Below are 16,817 nucleotides of genomic sequence, written 5' to 3'. Positions count from 1 at the left end.
GCTGATAATCAGTGTCGGTATGTAGATAACTAATCAGGCATAGTTAGTACTGCATGTTATGCATTCCAACTTGCCCAATTAGTTATTTAGGCATTGACATTGAATATCTAATATAGGAGATAATCATTCAAAGAAAGTGATTCATGACCCCCATAATGGCACCCTACACAGATGTTTAGGAATGCTATAGTAAGTCCCACCACCAAACCAGGGCAATCATTGAGAGGACCTTTGACCTCAAAAGCCACTTCTGGTTCCTGGACTGATGGGGGGGGGGGGGATACTGCTTTATAAGCTAGACAAAGTATAGCAAATATTAATGGCATGCTGCATGCTCTATAACTTCACACTAACACACAGTCAATCTCTTGTAGAGAGAGCAGAGGTACAGGAGGAAGATATCGAGCACACAGGAGAAACCATCCTATCGCTAGCAGCTGAGCCAGATGGCAAAGGATGTACTCATATAGGCATTGTTAGTGAAAGTATGTCAATATATTTCAACAAATAGTGATCACAGTGCACTTCATTCCATTCCCCATCTTTTCAATAGTGACAGCAGTGTTCAATATCTTCCACATACGTTCTCCCCACATATCTCTCTTTTTCCTCTGTAAAATGTCCAAGTGTTAGGGACGCCCTGAGCCCACCCTAATCCTGCCTCTACAATGCTCCCCAAAACACACCTCTTGTGATTTGGATGCACTCCTGGCAAAATGCATAGATAAATGTCTGGAAAATAGGTTTCAACAATTCCAGTTTGGATGTTTTGAGAATCTACCTAACACATACCCACATGATAATGACATTGACCCAGACTACATCTCCCTCCTTACTCCCTTTCTATTGCCTATTTCTACCTACTCATCTCATCTATTATTCTGGTATACTTAACTTTACCGTCTCTAACAATATTCTGTACTCCTTTTACAGTGTAAGCCGCATTGAGCCTGCCTTGGGTGGGAAAGCGCGGGATATAAATGTAATAAATAAATGAATGAATAAATAAATAAATAAATAAATCTGTTCAAATGTTGCTCTATGACACTTTTTGAAAGTTTTTTTCTCTTTTGAAAACGAGGCCCATAGTGTCTCTATGACAGGCAAGGTTGTTCATCCCAAGACCCAAAGGAATTAGCCTTGGAGAAATAAATTATAGATAGAACAGCAACTATTATAGGTGTATAGGTTCAGTTACACATTTCTTATGCTGGTGTGGCAGTGGGCACACATCAGACACTGCTGTCAAGTGCCTCTCTCTCTGCAGCTGCTATGACTATTGTGAAAGACTTCTGCCTGGTTAAACCCGACTGAGCTGGTGATTCAGCATTATTAAGAAGCACGTCTGTTGGCGCAGCTGAATATTGCCTGTGCCCATCCAGGGACTGTCCAATTACTGTTGGGGTGGTCTGGAGAAGGAGCAGGAACTAACCAGTTAGCAGCAATATTCAGTCTGCTAAACGGGTACGGAAGTGGATAAAGTTAAGACCGCAAAGAGGGTGTCCTAACTTTATCCATTGAGCTAACCAGGCACCAGTTTCTGAATAACAGCAGGTGCCTGTGGCTTAACAACTGCTGACTGCCATGGGCTGAATATCTACCCATTTCATTTTAGTCTCTGAATATCAGCAGGTGCCTGTGGCTTAACAACTGCTCCATGGGCTGAATATCTACCCATTTCATTTTTATTCTCAGCCACCTTACCCCAGCTCTAACCCACAACACTTCCTTTTTCATTTCTACTATTACTACTAATATTAATCATTTCTATAGCGCTGCTATACACAGCACTATACACATTATATACAGGTACTTTTTCTGTCCCTAGGGGGCTCACAATCTAAGTTTTTTGTACCTGGGGCAATGGAGGGTTAAATGTCTTGCCCAAGGTCACAAGGAGCTGCAGTGGGCATTAAACCCAGGTTGCCAGGATCAAAGCCCGCTGCACTAACCATTAGGCTACTCCTCCACTCCTCTTTTTCTATACTTTCCTATAATTTTGCTGTAGGTTCTATGGCCTAGTGCTTCTGTCAGGTGGGATGAACCACTGCAACCACTTATGAGGTGACTAGTGTCTCAAGTTATAACAGGGATAAACAGGTATCCACTCCAAATTCTGGTCCTTGTCACCTATTGGGCTCATTTTCGAAAGAGAAGGGCGCCCATCTTTCGACACAAATCGGGAGATGGGCATCCTTCTCCCAGGGTCGCCCAATTCGGCATAATCGAAAGCCGATTTTGGGCACTCTCAACTGCTTTCCATCATGGGGATGACCAAAGTTCCCGGGGGTGTGTCGGAAGCATAGCGAAGGCGGGACTGGGGCATGCTTAACACATGGGCGTCCTCGGACGATAATGGAAAAAAGATGGGCATCCCTGACTAGCGCTTGGCTGACTTTACTTGGTCCATTTTTTCTTGGGACTAAGCCTCAAAAAGGTGCCCGAACCTAATAGATGACCACAGGAGGAAATCGGGGATGACCTCCCCTTACTCCCCAGTGGTCACTAACCCCCTCCCACCCTAAAAAAAACTTTAAAATTATTTTTTGCCAGCCTCTATGCCAGCCTCAAATGTCATACCCAGCTCCCTGACAGCAGTATGCAGGTCCCTGGAGCAGTTTTAGTGGGTGCAGTGCACTTCAGGCAGGCGGACCCAGGCCCACCTCCCTACCTGTTACACTTGTGGTGGTAAATGTGAGCCCTTCAAAACCCACCAGAAACCCACTGTACCCTCATGTAGGTGCCCCCCTTCACCCCTTCGGGCTATGGTAGTGTTGTACAGTTGTGGGGAGTGAGTTTGGAGGGGGGGGCTCAGCACCCAAGGTAAGGGAGCTATGCACCTGGGAGCAATTTCTGAAGTCCACTGCAGTGCTCCCTAGGGTGCCCGGTTGGTGTCCTGGCATGTGAGGGGGAACCAGTGCACTGCAAATTCTGGCTCCTCCCACGACCAAATGGCTTGGATTAGGTTGTTTCTGAGATGGGCGTCCTCGGTTTCCATTATTGCCAAAAACCGGGGACGACCATCTCTAAGGATGACCTAAATGTTGAGATTTGGGCATCCCAGACCGTATTATCGAAACGAAAGATGGCCGCCCATCTTGTTTCGATAATATGGGTTTCCCCGCCCCTTCGCGGGGACGTCCTGCGAGGACACCCTCAGGAAAACTTGGGCGCCCCGTTCGATTATGCCCCTCCACGTCTTCCCCATGGTTGGGTTTCAGGTCTGCCTCAGCTGTAACATCTAAATTCCTAGAACCTCAAGGCTCTCTCTTATGCTCAACACTGACACATCACTCATCACAGCTTTTCTCAGATGCTTTTATTTACTTCAGAAGCAGTGTTAGTATAACCAAAAGATTGGGTTTTTTCCCTTTCCCCCACCAATCTTTGCATCTCTGTCTTTCCTCAGGCAGGGCTGAGCTACAGGACCAGGGCTATTTTCTCCTAGTTTGCCAATAACCTTAATGAACATGGATGGTTAATTTCTATTCCCCCAGATTTAATTCCAATAGGGCTAGCTTTCACACCTGACAATAAGCATAATAGAGTGCCGACCATATTTGCTTTTTAAATGTACCTAAACGTACCCTCTTGTATCTTGATATTCAAGGTTACCTTTGTTATGAGTTCACTTGTTTTTATTACGCTTTCACAATGATAATGTTCTTTTAATGCAGTTTGTTGAACAATGCGGAAGTAAAGATGAGGAATTAAAAAAATTCTTCCTAAATATCATGTATCCTCTTCAAAGAGAAAACAGAGTATATCTTTATAAGATCTCCAACAATCCGGACTATGTTTTCAGATCATCATGTTATCATTGTACATTTTGCCAGTAGGCTTGAAGTTGCTGGTTTGTTAAAAAAAGAAAATCCCTTTCAAAGAGCAAAATACCAGCACCCCGTGAACTAACAATAAGACATGTTTTACTATTAGTGATGAAACCTCTTCTGTAAACACTCTCTACCTTACCAAGCCTCCTTTTCAGGATTGATTCATCACTGAAATATTTGTGACACTTGAGTTCAAGTACATGAAACCAAATCTTTCTCTGTTTCAAGTTGTACTACTGCCACACAAAGTAGCATGCACTTTAGCAGTTAGTGAATTAAATAAGCAAAAGCATGCTAATGGTCTCCGTGAGACCTGTACAGCTGCTCTGAGAAAGAATGATAAAAACACGTACAATACAAACGAGAGATGGAACTGAGGCCTTTCATGGGTCATATCAATAGTGCAATCTGGGAATACGTGTTGCATATTTTACTTGACTGAACACCAACAGTCTGCTGCTTTACGGAGCCAGAACACACATAACTAACATACCAGGAAAAGTTGCTAATATTTTCCCCTGTATTACATGCCTAGTTAAGTTTTATGTCTTAAAATCACGAGCATCAGAATTCCGCTTCAAATAGGTTGGGGATATAACAAATTTAGACTACCGTACTTGCATGTACATATATACTGTACTTTATTTTAAAATTACTTGTTGTCTTAGAGCACTCAGCGTAACTCTATAAATTCCATGTTGCTGATTGGAAAAAAAAAACCTCCATCATCCAAACCATTAATCCAACTGTTTTCATTCAGTCTAAACTATCAAGTAAATATTTTTGAAATTGCTACAAAAGTGTGTAAACCAACCAAGGCATTTAGAAGCATTACATAGTTAATGTTAACTTGATACCAAACTTTTAAAACATGATGTGGCTTAATTTAAGGCAGCTTTCTCCTTTAGCCAGCAAATATTTAAGAGAAAATCAGAAGAATAGAGCTAATATGCTACCCGAGAAGAAAACTTAAATATGAATGGATTTTAAAAAAAAATCCAAACTGCTATCAGTGTTTACTTTTTATTACTGGTGATTCAAAAGAAACTGGAAGACCAGTGTTAGACATGCTGGAGCCAGGAAAAGAGGTCCAGGCCAGAAACTGGGGATAGGTCCCCAAAGTCCACCTGCAAACTATGCTTTCTGCAGCTTCAGGCAGATTTGGGGCCAACACAGAAATGGTTAACACAGAGCAAAATATTGTGCACTAACTTCTACAGAAACATCCTCAGAATCTTACTATATCATAGTGGCATTAACTCCTAGGACTCAAAGACCAACGACTTTGTCTGTGAAAAGACAGTACCAGGTTCTAAAACGCAGTGGCATAGCCAGACAGCCAATTTTGGGTGAGCCTGAGCCCAAAGTGGGTAGGCACAAAATGTTGTCTGCCCCACCCTACCCCCGCCTTAAAATATAAAGTACACTTTCTCTGAAGGTGGACAGAATTCCCTTTTACTAAGCTTGACAGGCAGCAGCATCGTCCCTAAGCCACTGATTCCGCACCCCATGCACATTTAGTTGACGGTGGTTCAAGTATGCTGTCGTAGACTGTAGAGCTTGGGAGAAGGGAGTTCTGGCCGTCTTTGGATGAATTCCACAACTGGGGATGCTTGGGGATCCCCACCAGCTGTACAGCAAGGGTCAGGATTGATGTCAGCCATGCTAGAGCCCAGGCCAGAAAGAGGAGAGCCTCCTCTCCCTGAACCCAGTGGTGTAGCAAGGGCGGGGTGGTGGGGGCGGTACGTCCCGGGTGCACGTCGCTGGGGGGGGGGGGTGTCAGCTCCACTGGTCCCCTGCTTCCTCTGCCCCAGAACAGGTTACTTCCTGTTCCGGGGCAGAGGGAGCAGGGAACCAGTGGAACCGACACCCTCCCAGCGGCGTGCACACGGCAGGCAAGAATGCAATCGGGGGGGCTTGATGCGCCGAGGGGGGTGTCATGCTGCACCCGGGGGAGGGGTGCGCAGTGGCAAACCGGCCCGGGTGGCAGCCACCCTCGCTACGCCACTGCCTGAACCCCTCTCCTCTCTGCCTCCCCTACAATTTCCCCACCTGCCATTACTATCACACCACAAAGAGTACAGGAGTGCACACCATGTGGCAACAATATCAAAATGCTTACTAACTAAAACACATTATGAATCAGTTTTATTGCATCAATATATGTAATTCTGTGTGGTGGAAACTGGCCATCCATGTCAATCAATCCTAAGGCAGAATATACATTAAGATGTAGAAATAAAAGCTAAAGTAAACAAATGTGTTTTAAATTTATGTAAGGACAACTCATTATAGATGTAAGGAGGGAGGTTGTTCCATAATTGTGTTGAAAGGAAGAAGGCGCTTTAATGACTGGCACATAATTAGCCATTTTGGAACTTGGGAGGAATAAATGGTTAGAGTCGAGTGAAAGAAGTAGTCGGGAGGGTATGTAAGGAATAGTTTAGGAGCCCAGATATGAAGGCTGTCCAAAATAAAAGTCTTCCTATGACAAAAATACGATTTCAAAGTGAATTCTGTAATGAATTGGAAGCCAGTGGAGTTGAGATGTGGAGTGGGGTGATATGGCAAGATTTTCTAGCTCTAAAAAGTAATCTGGCAGCTGTGTTCTGAATAATTTGGAGACATTTCATTTGAGAAACTAGTAGACCAGCATAAACAGAGTTACAGTGAGAAAACAATACTATATGACAGCTGTATGAAATGCAGAGAAATCTAGAAAGTCATTTAAATACCAAAGAGTATGTATAGTCATAAAGCTAGATTTGACTATGTTGGAAATCTGACTTTTAAAGGATAGTGTAGAGTTGAAACAAATGCCTAAATATTTGAACAAGAATGCTGGGGAGAGGGAGACCAAAAAGTATTGGCTTAACGTTTGGTTGAAATAATAAACCAGTAACCTAACAGACCACTGTTTTTTTCTGCATTCAGTTATGAGAAGTTAACCAAGAAGAAAGAGCATATAGGCAATCCTGAAGTGGTCAAAGATCGATCTTCAGGAGAGATGTTGGGAATATAAGGAAAATATCATCTGCATAGAAAAAGGCTGTAATGTTAAATGATTGAACAAGCTCAGCTAGTGGGTTGATAAAGATGTTAAAAAGAAAGGGAGATAGGACGGAACCATGGGGAACTCCACAAGAAAGAGGAAAACTGAGAGAAGAACATAAACCTGTAAGAACTGAGAATGAACTATCTGATAGGAACGATGAAAATAACACTGTATCTGGAAGGCCAATGGAGCTGAGACAGACAAGCAATAATGAATGCTCAACCAGATCAGAGGCCACCAAGAGGTCTGATGAGACTACAAAGATAATTTTACCATTGCCAAGGCTTGAGTGAAAATCACTCAAAAATATATATCTCTGTTTCAGCACTGTGGTGACTTTGAAAGCCTGCTTGGCATGGATGGAGTACCCTGGTTTGTTCAACAAGTAAAGCCGCTGGGAATGAATTATTTTCTCAGTAAGTTTTAACAAAAAATAAAGATTGGAAATGGTAATAATTAGAAGGAATGGTGACATTTAAAGTGCTTTTTTTTTTTTTAAATCAAAGGTCGAACAATAGCATGTGGAAGGGACAAAACTGATAGAAAGACTATTATAAGCTAAACAGAGAGCCAGGGGAAGTAAACCTTCAAGTGAAGAAAAGGTGGGTTTTATAGATAAGGCTTTAATTAATTCAGTAAGAGAAGGAAGTAAAAATGCTGACCAAGTAGAGGAGAGAGAATTGTGTTGCAGATCTTGAGCTACAGTTGTGTTTGAGGGTACATTAATACCAAGTTTAAGGGACAGAAGGAAATTGTGTAAGGCAGTTAATTTAGTTAGAAAAAAACTGAACTAAAACATTAGCTGATGGCATAGAAGCAGCCTTCCAGAGCCAGATTGATTTATGTGCTGAGACATGATCTGGAATAGTTGTTTCATGAGGTTCTGAGAGGACAAGATAAGCTGATTCTTTCTTGGCTTTCTTGAGATGGAAATTATATGTGCAGAATTCAAGCTTGTACTGTATGATGGCATAGGATGAGTGCAATTTAGTCCATAAGCTTTCAATTCTACAGAGGCGACGCTTAAGAAAGTGCAGGTCCTGGTGATACCAGAGAGCTGAGGAATGCTGAGGAACGTGATGTTCAGAAATGGGAGAAAAGGTATTCAGAACAGCTGTGATTGAAACATCCCAGCATTGAATCTGTGAATCAAGTGGGAGTGAGGTAAAGTTATCTGGGATGAAGGTGAAAACGAGAGGGCAGAGAGCAGAGGACAGGGTTGAAGGTGAAAAACTGAGTAGCTCTCCTCAAGTGTATTGCCTGAGATAAAACAGTGGTATGACTCTGCGGAAAAACTGTTAATGTGCAGGTTATCAAGAAATGATTGGACCAAGGCACAGATGTAGACAAGGAATCTGAGTTACTTATTCAATGGTTTATGTTTCTCTCGTATCAGGGTTTAAATTAGGATCTAACCATATTTTGAGTCTAAAATGTACTAAGTAGACCATCCTAGGTGGTTCACAAACATTTTCTCAGCACCATGATCCAGTGGCGTAGCCACAGGTGGGCCTGGATGGGCTGGGGCCCACCTACTTAGGGCTCAGGCCCACCCAACAGTAGCACACGTTTAGTGGTAGCTGGTGGGGATCCCAAGCTCAGCCAGCTGAAGACTTCCCCCTGATGGTAACAAAAACACTACTCTCCACGATACCGGCACCTGTGCATTCTCAGTTTTCAGAGCATGCCTGCTGCAGACTGCCAAGGTGGAAAGAAGCATTTTCCCACCAGCTGAGATATTTTTTTGGTGGTGCTTGGTGGGGGGGGGGGGGGGGATAAGCACTTGGTGCCCATCCACTTCTTGTCTAGGCCCACCCAAAATCTGTAGTCTAGCTACGCCCCTGCCGTGATCCGAGAAATATATATATATATATATATATATATATATATATATATATATATATATATATATATATATATATACTGTAGTACTTGGATCATGGTTAAATACTAATCTAAACCCTAATGTGTGTGTGAGAGAGAGAATTTTAATAAATAACTTGGACAAAAGGGTACATTTTGAGTATTTATTCAACAGAAAGATTCAACAATGTCTATCCTTATGTGAAAAAATATGTGAACCCCTGGTTATATATCTACGACAACAAGATTAATAAAAGTATGATAAAGGCAGCAGACATACAAATGGGAAAACTGGGCTAGAATAGTCCTTTTATGTTGACATTTTCCTATATATCTGCATCTATATGTCAACATATAGACATAAAGATTAGATAGATAGAAGTATAAATAAATTCACAAAGATAATATTAATTTTTTGCTTATAGTTTCACTGGCATTCTTACTGACTCAGTTTTATGTATTATGCTCCACTGAGCATGAAATAAATCCAAGATCTTAAATGTGTATGCAATTGACTTCAATTTCCCGTTAGTACTCCACTGATATATGTGGTATACCCTTTTACTAAGCCACGTAAGTGTCTACGTGTGTCCAATGCATGCCAAAATGGAGTTACCGCATGGCTACCATGTGGCTCTTGCAGTAATTTCATTTTTGCCATGTGTCCAATACGCGCGGCCAAAAAGATTTTTGTATTTTCTGATGCGGCATTTGGCATACGTAGGTCATTACTGCCCGGTTACCATGTGAGACTTTACCGCTAGGTCAATGGCTGGCGGTAAGGTCGCAGACCCAAAATGGACACGTGGCAATTTTGATTTTGCTGCACATTCGTTTTCTGCAAAAATTTTAAAAAGGTCTTTTTTTACAGGCGAGCTGAAAAATGTATTGACACGCACCCAAAACCCACATCTACACTACCGCAAGCCATTTTTCAGCTCACCTTAGTAAAAGGACCCCTTAAGGCCCTGTTTACTAAGGCATTAGCATTTTTAACACACCTACAATTAGCGCGTGCGCTGTGTAGGTGCCAATAGGGATATTGTAGGTGCGTGCATGGTTAACGCATGCACATGGTTAATGCGTGTTTAAAACGCTAATGCACCTATAATGCAGCTTAGTAAACAGGGTCCTTAGGGTGTTGTTTACTATGCCACACTGTAGGTGCACGCACTTTTTAGCGTGTGCTAAAAATTAGTGTATGCTAATGCTAGAGACACCCATAGGAATATAATGGGTATCTCTATCGTTAGCACATGCTAAAAAGTGTCGCACCAATAGCGTGGCTTAGTAAACAGGGCCCAGACTGAAATACATGTCCAAAGCCAAAGGCCTAGGTAAACAGCTTTAAAACTGCTTTAGAATAATGCATCTATGAAGTTTAGGAGTCCTCTTATTAAGCTGGGGGGAAAGATGGTCAGCACACCCTGGCATAGGTTTTTCCTGCATGCAAAGGCCATTTTTCTCGCTGCCAGAAAATGGTAGATTTTCTGTTTTCTCAATTAATAGCCACATACTAATGTTGCCATTACTGTACAGCCATTAACAACACTTAGGGGTCCTATTAGGAAGAAGCAGTAGGGCTAATGCGTGAGTAACATGCGCCAATTCGGCACTACCCCCAGGGTAGCACGCAGGGCCGGTCTTAGCAAGAGCGGGGCCCTATGCAGACCAATTTGATGGGGCCCCACCCTAGTCCTGCCCCATCCTAACTCCGCCCCATCCTAGCTCCACCCCCACCCTAGCTCCAGGGCCGGCCACCCCTCCCTCTGAGCTCCAAGGCCCCCAGCTCCAGGGCTTCTCCCTTAGGGCCCCCAGCTCCAAGGCCTCCCTCCCTCCCAGCTCCAAGGTTCCCCTCCCTCCCGGTCATTTTTTAACACCCCCCTCCAAAATCCAGTACTAGGTATGCCGAGAATACAAAACACTCAGGACCTATAGAGCAATTCTACCATACCATAAGCAGTCATTTCTACGAATCACACAAAGAAAAGGAAAACATCTTAAAACACTACAGTGAGCACTAGAACATCAATTCACTGGAACACGATGCACAAAGCTTACAACCCTTTTCAATCAAGTAGCTATCTTTTGGAGAGCATTTCAAAATCAAACTTTGCACTGCAAATCCATCATCTTTCTCCTAAAACTTAATACATTTAATATCAATGAATATTTTACTAGTTGAAAACATACAGGAAAAGCATAATCAAGGAATCTCAGGGTCATCAGGCTGACAATTATGTAAGGGTGGGTGCCACACTATAAACCAAGTCACTACTTTTTAGTAGAAGACTGTGCTTGTTAAAGGGGATAGGATACTTGCATCACATGCTCAACATGGCAAGTATCTTAGGTGCCAACATTTCAAAACGACTGGAGGTACCAAACAGAATACAAATTACTTCTCCCGTCCCTACACACAATGAAGGCACTCGCTCAATACCCACTGCACCAACAGAACTGGCTTCTATACCAGATACATGTTTGGGTTTAGATTTCTGTAGAAAGACTTTCGGCTATTTTTAATCCAGTATACTGCGAGATTTCGAGCTCACCTTCTTAATAAAAACGAAGTAGGGGTGGTACAGAGAGCAGACAACAGCCTAGCTATAACTTCTAATACCCACTGATGAGAACCACACTGTTGTGTACGCTGTTCTCTATACACTATCCAGAAATAACTGCCGTTTAAGGACAGTACTACCCGACCCCGCCCTGCTCCCCTACGGCAAGCCGCCAACACGTACCAAAGTGCGGAAGAAGAGACCCAACTCTAATCCCATGCTCTCTCGAGAGGCCAGCAGCATACCGCAAACACAAACTCAGCCCGACCCTGCCTCCGATGTTCACCCGATACCACAACTCATTGGCTGCGAGTTTGTGATTGACGACATCTGCGCCAATTAAACTTAGCAAGGAAACGTCTGAAAAGGGAATGACTAGGTGGTAGTTGCTTGGTTACAGTAGTAACGTTAGATGTTGAGTGTTTGACTCTGGTTTTAAATAATTTGGTTCTAAGAGTCCACGGTACGGAAGAGAAACTTGTTTGAACAGTACAGTGATGCGCAGGACAGGGTGGGAGCAGCGGGAGCGCAGTACCCCCCACCCGCTGACATCTGCCCCCACCACGCCACCATCGCGCACTGTTCGGAGGGAGGGAGGGAGGGAGGACTGGAGCTCGGGCGGTTGGGGCGGGGCGACCTCAGGCACGCCACGCGGGGCCCCCCTGAGTGCAAGGCCCTATGCGGCCGCCTCGGTCGCCTCGCCTTAAGACCGGCCCTGGTAGCACGAGTGCCCAGCGTTAATTCTGAAGTTGGAGCATGCTGTTTCCCACGTAGAAAATAATTTTCTATTTTCTACCACGGGACATTCCCGGCTGTAATTGGCAGTGTGACCACATTGGTACATGCTGCCTGATTATCGCAAGAGTAGCGAGTACCGCTAGGTCAATGGGTGGCGGTAAGGGCTCAGGCAGTGAATAGCTGTGTGCTACTTTTGATTTTACCACACAGCCATTTACTGCCCCCATTTAAAAAAGCCCTTTTTCCCAGCCGTGGTAAATGTCCCAGTGTGCGCCAATTTCACGCATCCATACTACCGCAGGCCGCTTTTTACCACAGCTTTTTAAAAGGACCCCTTAGCACATGAGCACTTTCCACAATCCATTTTGGAGGTGGCTAGAGCGAAATTTAAATTGTGCACAATGATTTTTAAGGTCATATATGGAATGTCACCACTATACCTTTGTAATTTGGCTATTCTGTTACATGATCCTGTTGCAAGTAGAACTCGAAACCAGTTTATGCTATGCTTTCCTTCTGTGAGTCAGATAAAAAGAGTTTTTGATTCTTCTATTCAATATCAAGCGGCATTGATATGGAATTCTTCACCATTAGAAATCTGTACACTTACTCACTATGGGTTATTTTGAAAATCATTGAAAACTTTCTTTTGTCTAAATATGTAGCTGTTGATAATTAGGCCTCTAATTTTATGGATTTTATAGAGTTATATTATGCTGTTAAACTATTTATTGTAGTTTTTGTAATTTCCAGTCTTCTTTTTTATTGTTATTTGCAATGAACCAGTATATGGTATTTGCGGAATATAAGATCCATGTAACAGTAACAGGTGATGAGCGCTCATGCACTAATCAGTTAGCGTACAGTCATTTATTTATTTTCCAGATTTATATCCTGCTGACTCTAAAATCCTTGTCGGGTTATAATAAAACATGCATAAACATAATTTACCTATAATACTTTCACAAACAACTTTCAATAAAATTAAAAACATCTGAACTAAAATAAAAATAACATATTAAAACAAAAGCTGTAAGCTTATTCTCTCTCCCCAATCAGCAGTTGCTCCACAAATCTGAGCATCGTTCCACCATACCATACGATTGCATAAACAAGATGGTTTTAAGTTCTTTCTTAAATGATTTCAAGGTTGTCATTGTATGGATGTTCATTGGTAAAGCATTCCATAACTTAGGACCAATCACTTTAATAGATGCTCTATACACTTCCAATTTAATAGTATGAAAGGAAGGAACTTCCAGCAAACTGCTATCAGCAAAGCAGAAGGCTCTTGCATGCTGATAGATCCATAAGGGGCTCTTTTATTATTATTTTTATTATTTATAGCATTTATATCCCACACATCCTCCACTTTCTTACCCCTTCCCCTTCTCTGTAATTACTGACTGAACACTCCTACTTCCATGTACTTGATTGTTTCTGCCAGATTGATGTATGCCTTTTTAAACTGATGTAAGCCACATTGGGCCTGCCCGCGGGTGGGAAAATGTGGGCTATAAATTCTATAAATAATAATAATAAAAGAGCCCCTTGTGGATCTAGCAGCCTGCAAGAGCCTTCCGCTTTGCTGATAGTAGTTTGCTGGAAATTCCTTCCTTTCATACTATTAAATTGGAAGTGTATAGAGCATCTATTAAAGTGATTTTACTAAGCTACAGTAGCGTTTTTAGCTCGCAGTAGAAATTAGCTGAAAGTAAATGCGAAGACACCCATTATATTCCTATGGGCATCTCGGCATTTACCGCCAGTTGATTTCTACCATGAGCTAAGAATGCTACCGCGACTTAGTAAGAGATCCCCTAAGTTATCAGCAATTATTGGAGAAATTGCATAGTTTAGTGTTTTGAAAATGAAGCAAAGTACATTAAATTTAATTCTTTGCTCAACTGGCAGACAATGAAGAGATTTCAGAATAGGGGTGATGTGAGTATACTAAGAAATTCCTGTTAAAATCTTTGCAGCAGCATTTTGAGCAGATTTTAAAGCTTTAAGGTAATGTTTAGGTAACCCTATTAATAGGCTATTATAATAGTCTAAACAGAGAAAAAGAACAAATTGAATGACTAACCAAAAGTTGGACGGATTAAAAAAAATCTCAGAAACATCTCACAAGCTTGAAAACACAAAGCCAATTGTCTTGACTACTTGATGTTTCATTGTTGTACCTGAATCAAGTATCATTCCTAAATTACACATCTTATCAACAATTGGTATTTTTACATTTTCAATAGTGAAAAATTGTGGAACATCAGTGGAAGAATAATCAGATAAGTTCAACATTTGAGTCTTTGATATACTAAGCTTTGGGTGATTGCCCTTAAGCCATTGACTAATCACATTCAAGTAAAAGCACAATCTATAAAAAGCAGCAGCTATCTTATCAATTTGCAACAGAAATTGAGTATCATCTGCATAGATATGAAAACTACTATCAAGACCTATTAGGAAACTACATCACGGGAACAAGAAAATATTAAACAATACACCTAAGAGGGATTCCAGTGATGCAATTCAATTCGTCTGATTTATTTACACCATGCATGTCGCGTCATGTGAAACACAAAATTTCCTGTCCTGCAGGTAATAAATAAATCAAAACCAGGTGGGACCAGGCTGCTGGCATCAGCATTTAAAAAAGAGACAGAGCAGATTTAAACTAGAAACTGGGGTAAGGCCAACAGTTATTCAAAAGTTCATGGTTCGGAACAAGGTATCTTTCAAAGATATCACCAAAACAGGGACGATAGAGCATCCCAATAGAGAGGTTGCAATAGAGACCATAGTAGACCAGTGAAGGCTCATTTTCAAGGCAATTGGACTTGCAAAGTTCTATAGTAACCTATAGAACTTTGTAAGTCTAAGTGCTTTGAAAATAAGCCTCAGGTGTCTTTAAATAAAAAGCAGACAGATTTTCAGGATTGCAAATTATCACTAGCTGCTGAGCAAGATATAAATAGGAACAACAAACAATTTGAAATGTCTATATGCAAATGCCCAAAGCCTAAGAAATAAGATGGGAGAGTTAGAATATATTGCACTAAATAAAAAATTAATATAATAGGCATCTCTGAGACCTGGTTGAAGAAGGATAACCAGTAGTACACTATCATATCAGGGTACAAATTATATCATAGTGATAGGGTGGATTGAATTAGTGTAGAGGTGGCTAAGGAGGGTCTTGAATAAAACAGACTAAAAATTTTGCAGGACACAAAACACATCTTGGGATCTCCATGGATTGAAATTAAGAGGAAAAGGATAGTAATAGGATTGTACTACCATCCACCTAGCCAGGATGAACAGACTGATGTAGAAATGTTATTGGGAGGAAACTGGGGAATACAATAATAATGTGTGATTTCAATTACCCTGATATTGACTGGGTAAATGTAACATCAGGACATGCTAGAGAGGTAAAATTCCTTGACGAAATCAAGGACTGCATTATGGAGCAGCGAATACAGAAGCCGACAAGAGGAGGGAAAATTCTAGACCTAGTCCTTAGTGAAGAGCAAAATCTGGTACCGTTTGATAGCAGTGATCATAATATGATCAGATTTCATATCAGCTCTGGAATAAGTGCACACAGGAAATCCAATACATTAGCATTTAACTTTCAAGAAGACTATGATAAAATGAGAAGAATGATGAAAACAAAATTAGAGGAGCAGCTGCAAATGTCAAAAATTTAGATCACGCATGGATGCTGTTCAAAAATACCATCCTGGAAGCCCAGGCCAGTTATATTCCATGTATTAAAAAAGGATGAAAGAAGGCCAAACAACAGTTGGCATGGTTAAAAAGTGAGGTGAAGGAAGCTATTGGAGCTAAAAGAAAATCCTTCAGAAAATGGAAGAAGGATCCAATAGCCTAAGGAATGGCTTGTCAAATGTGAAGTGCTAATAAGGAAGGCAAAGAGAGACTGAAAAAAAAGATTGTGTTGGAGACAAAAAAAACATACAGTAAAACCTTTTTTAGGTATATTAAAAGCAAAAAGCCGACAAAAGAACCAGTTGGACCACTAGATGACCGAGGGGTAAAAGGGGCACTCATGGAAGACAAAGCCATAGCAGAGAGGTTAAATAAATTCTTTGTTTTGGTCTTCACCAAGAAAAATTTGGGAGAGATACTAGTGCCAGAAATGGTATTTAAAGCTGATGAGTCAGAGAAACTGAAGGAAATCTCTGTAAACCTGGAAGAAATAATGGCACAATTTGACAAATTGAAGAGTAGCAAATCACCCAGACAGGATGGTATTCATTCCAGAGTACTGATAGAATAGAAAAATGTTAGTAATATGTAATTAATCTTTAAAATCAAGCATCCAGGAAATTATAGACCGATGAACCTGATATTGGTGCCAGGCAAAATGGTAGAGACTATTAAGAAGATCAAAATTACAGAGTATGTTCAAAAGTATGAATTAATGAGACAAAGCCAACATGAATTTAGTGAAGGGAAATCTTGCCTCACCAATCTACTATATTTCTTTGAAGGAGTGAACAAACATGTGGATAAAGGTAAGCCAGTTGGTATTGTGTATCTGGATTTTCAAAAGGCATTTGACAAAGTGCATCATGAAAGACTCCAGAGGAAACTGGAGAGTCATGGGATAGGAGATAGTGTTATATTGTGAATTAAGAACTAGTTAAAAGATAGAAAACAGAGAGTAGTGTTTACGTGGTCAATATTCTCAATGGAGAAGGGTAGACAGTGGAGTTCCCCAGGGGTCTGTGCTGGGAC

At 41.5% G+C, this 16,817-nt stretch overlaps 1 long non-coding RNA gene across 1 annotated transcript; it reads left to right on the top strand.

Moving 5' to 3' along the window:
* The first annotated feature begins 5,158 nt into the window (after window positions 1-5,158).
* Window positions 5,159-15,983, top strand: LOC115465282. Its single transcript, XR_003941383.1, has 3 exons — window positions 5,159-5,254; window positions 14,920-14,925; window positions 15,972-15,983. It is a non-coding gene; the product is annotated as an uncharacterized LOC115465282 (long non-coding RNA).
* The last annotated feature ends 834 nt before the right edge of the window (window positions 15,984-16,817 follow it).

Source organism: Microcaecilia unicolor, chromosome 3 (assembly GCF_901765095.1).
Source record: "Microcaecilia unicolor chromosome 3, aMicUni1.1, whole genome shotgun sequence".
Classification (NCBI taxonomy): Eukaryota; Metazoa; Chordata; class Amphibia; order Gymnophiona; family Siphonopidae; genus Microcaecilia; species Microcaecilia unicolor.
Note: the sequence above shows the minus strand (reverse complement) of the source record. Positions and strands in the feature narration are given on the sequence as shown.